Consider the following 6,000-nt stretch of genomic DNA (forward strand, 5'->3'; position numbering starts at 1 on the left):
AACCAAAAGTTTAAAAATTCAGCAAATTAATTTAAAAAACACTATAATAAAAGAAAAGGATCAGTACGGATAATATCTTAAAACAGGAAGTTCGCTTTCAGATGTTTATTATAGCTTTAGTCCTGATGATTAAAAAAAGAAAACACACACACACAAACACACAACAATTAAAGCTCCTAGATAGCATTGGCCTTCCCCTATCAAATACCCCAATAAAACACAAGAAAAACCCTTTGCTGTTCAGAAGAGCAGGGTTAAACCATTGCTGGATGTTTCTGAAAACCTCACTCAATATTTCTAGCCATATGTAGAATAAAAAGCATGGTGATGGAGCTATGAAAATTTGTAACAGGAAGAAAAAAATGCATTAGACATTGTAGCAATTTCTGTTGACGACATTTTCTTGGTCTGGATTTTCCAGGGTATCAAGCAAAAAATCTTGTTCTTCCAGAAACACGAACAGTTCCATGAACTCTTAAGTGGCAAGCCACACAAACAGAGCTTTCAAGTCTTCAAAAGAAAAACGAATTTCCTAGCTATATTCACACTACTGTCAAAGCTTTTCTTAATTATACAACAGAGCTTGAAATTTATATTGAGGGTTTTCATAGATCTGTGTGGAGCCATGGATCAGACAAATTAGAGACGCAGGGTAATTATCATCTTTCTGTATCAGGCCTTAATAACTTTACAGAACCGAGTTAAGCATTTCTATCATATTATTCTAGAATTGACATTAGTTATCTTTTAACACTTTGCTCCTAAATATTGGCTTACTGCAAAATGAAAGATATGAAAAGCAAAAATATTGATTTTGTTACAGGCATAGGTTCAAAGGGTAGGAATAAGTAAACTTCGAGAAATATGAAATAATACCTAAAGTAGTACTGGTTTTATCTGGCTGCTTCAAGAAGTAAATGAGAAGTAGTCTATAAATAAACATGATTCATTTATTTATAAATGTCTAGAGATAAGGGCTAATAATAATTATTTTATGTAGCACAAGTTGACTTATTTATTACTAAACATAGTGTACTTAACAACAAGAGTTGTAAGACAACAGGCTGTTTTACTACTGCCTCTTAACAGGAATTACATGAATAATGAGTCTCAGGAGGCACTTACCAACGATAAAGGTAAATATTGGCTCTAAAAAATGTCAGGCTAGCTATTATACCTATGTTTTGCAGGCAAGTTACAAGGATTATTAGCTATTACTTTGTTTTATTGTATCTAGCTTTTAATAGCTAGGAACATATGCTTGCTAGAGGAGAAGACTGATGACATCTGAAACTACAGTCAATGTAAATGGCAAATCATCACCCACATCCTCTTCACATCATAATTGTGGCTGGACAGCACACACTAGTAAAGTAAAGTAAAGGAAACTTGCTTCAAGGTCAGCTCAATGAAGCATCTTGAACAGAAAACCAACACATCAGAAACTGAATTTTAATGTGTTTTGCCCCCAATCCCAGATCAAAAATTTATCTTGTTACTACTATTACAAGTTTTCACACGGAGCAAAGAAGAACTTGCCTGAGATTTCCGCCCCGTTACTTGAGGCACTGTGCAGGGAGTCCAAGCCCTTTGCATAGTTAGAAACATGCACGTGCTGTTCTCATCAACATACACGTGGCAAACTGAGGAACAGGGTCATGGAGGAACTTTGCTAATGTCATACAAGAAGGAATTGAAGGCTGGAAGGCTGTAAATTCAGAGGGGGCCCAGGGGAGGCTGGCAAAGAGCACACGCGTACCCGAACAACAGAGGGGTGGAGGTGATGCAGTAGCAGCTGCATCGCTGCCCTTTCAAGGTGAGAGCTCCTGCCAGAGGAACTTCCCTGCTGGCCATCATCAAATGCAGGACTCCAGGTCAGGACGCTGCTTTGGCAGGGCCCAGCATCTGACTTGTGCCCCAGAGGCAGCAAAGGAGACTTTCCCCCACCAGCTGCATTGCCCGAGTTAGCATCCCCGCAGGCGGCTGCTGATGCCCAACCGGGTCTGCATCCAGGAGGAGGATGGCAGAGATATATCAGCCACAGATTTCTGGGAGAGTGTCTAAGCCTAAACGTGGGGCTGTCATGTGGTCCCCTCCCAATGCACTCTGTGGCACCATTGGAATAGAAGGCTGGAAAGGACCTCAGGAGATATCCCACCCGAAAGGAGGATCACAGCTCCTGAGAAATCGTTGTTCCCTAAGACTGAAATATTCTTACTAAATGTGCACAGTATTAAGTGGATAATTTCTACAGTTACACTGGTATGCTTCAGAAAGGCAAAGAAAATATTAAATCGGATGTATACCGAGACCCTTTTCTATTTGAGAAACTCAACAGACTTCCATAGGTGAAAACAAGGACAGACCGGGCCATAACATGTTGGTCATAGTAACTGCTCACTCTAGTTGACTGAGATTTGAGAAACTGCTCATCTAAGGTGACTTGGAGTCCAGTTTTGCACAACAAAAAGGAAATATTCACCACAGCCACACCACCATCACTCAAGTTATATGATCTAAGGGCCCAAATATGGATGGATTAAGCTTCCAAGGAACTAAACTATTGACTTTTTTTGGGTCAACGGGGGTAAGTCACTTTTTCTACGATCGTGTTACTCCATTGGTGAAACGGTGATAACAATGTTAAGCTTACAAACCTCCCTGAATTCTTACTTCCCTCTTTAAACAAATACAAGTAAGAGGAAGAATTATCCTGCAGTTCACTGAGATTGAAGAAACTGGCCAAGGATCCACTCTGCTCTTCCAGATTTCTTGTGCGACCTTCAGACTATCCTCACAAATAAGTAAAATACCAGCCAGGTATTATTAATTACAACAGCAAATAGAATCTGCAGTGAGTGATCTTGACTTCTCAGCAATAAACATTATACAAAGAGGGAATATGCAGATAATTAGAAAAAAGCATGAAATGATGGAAATCTCTCTACAGTAATGGCTATGTTTATGTATATTAGGAGTCTCAGCAGTGGAACGGCTAATGATAGCAAAAAGTCAAACCAGTACCACAGAATATTGTAGCGGAAGCAGCATTTAAAGACTATTTTAAGCAAAATAGGGATACATTTTATGCAGGCTTTTTTCATCCCAGCATGTCTCTGTAATCAAAATCTAAGATTTAAACGGTTCTTACACAGTTTATGAAATACTTAGAAGAAGTCTAAAGCAACATTGGGCTGTGCCTTTAGAGGGTAGACACATCCCCTGTTTCGCAGGGGGGTTCTACAAAGAGGAAAGTTTAAGTTTGAACTGCCTCTTTGGTGACTGACTCCCAGCTGTAATATACTGCACAAGAACTACAGCAACTTGCTGCAGTTGTGAAGCTGCCACTTCTGATATCCTCGAAATCACCCGGAGTTGCATTTCCTCTGCCACTCACGCCACTGGCCAGTGCAGTGCAATAGGTCAAGGGACATAGCTGTAAAGATGCACCAAGATGAGGAAAGTCAGTTTTGGAGCCCAAAAGGCAAAACTGCTGGTGCAGAAGATAATTAAATAGAACTAGTTGCCTTATGGCAACAGAGTCTTCCAAGGAGGACACTGTGAGGCTGCTGTTCAGTAAATATAAAATAAGATCTTGTGGCAAGTCACAGAGAGGTAGAGAACAAGTTTTTTTTTTTTTTTTTTAATTATTGCCTCTAATTACTATGTGCTTGGGGGAAAATGGTAGAGTGCAGATTTGTATAAAACACATTAAAAAAGTGTTTGTATGACTAACCTTACAGAAACAGTGTAAAACCTGCTGACCCTTAGACAGATTTGCATTAGCACTGGGACTTTGCCAAAGGCAAAATATCCTTAGGGAAAAATAACTCTCTTTATGTCTTGAATATATATGTAAACTTGAACTGTGGGATAACGAGGAGGATCTCTTACCTCAACTGCAGTGAAACTGTCCTGACCCTCTAATCAAATGTAAAAATGCTGCTGATACATATATAAATAAATATATTTTTTTAAGTGTATATTTAAATACATATATATGACTTTCACCCTCAACTTCAGGTAGCTCGTCTTTCCTCCTTAGCTTCAAGGTTAATTTGCACTCACTTAAACTTTATTTTCTAGTTAACTGCTGACACAACAGCAGTAATGAAGAGGACCCTATTTTACATAATTTCCTGAGAAGGGTGAACAGTGTCACGAATCCTTCTAAGCCATACAGAAAGCAACAGAAAGTTTGGGGTTTGGCCCCCCCCCCTTTTTTTTTTTTTTTTTTTTGGCAATAGCCATGAAAAGTCTGGGAGCTCAGGTAAAACATCCCACTACTCATCAGCTGCACCCTCTGCTGAGACGGTGAGTTTAGATTCTATTTATTAAGTTCTTTTCACAGGCTTCAATGGTGCAGCACACCAGATAGTCTGAAAACCTCTCTGTGTCCTTGCCCTGCCCATTTTTAACCCGTACGTTTTCTCCAAAGGGCCCTCTTCCTTTCCTCATACTTAACATACTGACTTTATTTTATTTACATCATTGCAATTATTAGCACATTGATAACAAAATATAAGATCCTCTAAAAGTAAATTGATGTTTATTCTAGCCTAGTACGTTAAACTATCCTCAGTAACCGAAAACAGCACACTGGCATACAACTGTGCTTAGCATCACAGAGACACAGGCACGGCAAGCGACGGGGCCGTTGCGCTCTGCAGCCCCGCTGCAGTAGTCCTTGCTTTGCTGGGAGCACAACGGGCTGCCTAAAGCACAGTCTTCCGCACAGCAGGGGTGAATCAGTCTCTATATTCGTGGCCTGAGCTGTGACTACAATCTGAAATGAGGCAGAGTGAGCACCCCACGAGTGACGCACACCTCAGCAACGCCAAAACCTGCTTCCAGTTTTCCATAGTGAGAAACAGTGAGCTACTCGCAGGTACGAATGGCAATTCCATACCTAACCCGCAAGCCTGATTCGATTTCAACCCATAATAGATGCAAATAGATTCATTCTGCTTTGCTCTCTCATTTGCCATTTTTTACTCCATCTCCATAAAATGACTATCTTAAGATGGATGCATCTGATGTGAAGGTCTTAATTTTTTTCCCAAACTTATTTCTCAAGCTGACTGTGTTCACGTCAATACAGTCTGGTCACTTGGACTATGAAAATAAAGGTGGCCAAATGTTATGGCCAGGCACATGATGGCCAGATATCTCTTCTTTATATGTGGTTAAGTACTGAAATAGCGATGGCTAAACAAGTTTGGGTCATAGGCCCTGTAGGCTGAAATGGATTTTTGATCTTTCACTGTCTACACAAAGGTTTATCTTGTTAAAATAATAAATGGAGGCAATACAGCTTTGTATGATAGTTACAGATCACTGGTGCTACAATTTCATTGCAGACTCCCTCTATTTTGTTAAACCTTCAATTACCTGCTTTTGCTTTGCTCTTGCTGTTGCTAAGAGGTGTTAGGGCTAGAAACAGGAAATAGACCCAGGACAAAACTGAAATGACAGATTGTTTCGTACCATAACGGACTGCTGGATTAAAAACACACAAAGGGCTTGGGAAAAGATTTACTGGCTACAGGCAACCTATGTCAGGATTAGAGAGCAGTAGTCCTGGGACAGAAGTGCCCCAGAGCTGTGACTTGTAATGACTGTACATGGCCTAAATGACAAAAAACGTGTAGCCATCTCCGATCTATTCAAAGGAGACAGTAAATCATAGAAAGAAATAAGCAACTAGCTCCTGGACTCATGTCCATGCCGAGCAACTTATCCCTATTCAACACTGCCTTTGGATTTCACAAAAAATTAGAGTTTAGAGCAGAAATATCTTATTATTCACTCTAAGATGGTGTGACACATCACCAAACCATATCTTCAGCACCAGCACTTCCCTTTTCTAAAATTTGGAATGGAATAACAATGTTCATTCATTCATGCATTATTGGACATCTCGTAACGTTAATGCCCCTCACGGTAGGGAAAGCTGCAAATGGGTACCTCTCACTGAGAGCTTGATCAGGCCATGATTCA

This window comes from Struthio camelus, chromosome 13 (assembly GCF_040807025.1).
Source record: "Struthio camelus isolate bStrCam1 chromosome 13, bStrCam1.hap1, whole genome shotgun sequence".
Lineage (NCBI taxonomy): Eukaryota > Metazoa > Chordata > Aves > Struthioniformes > Struthionidae > Struthio > Struthio camelus.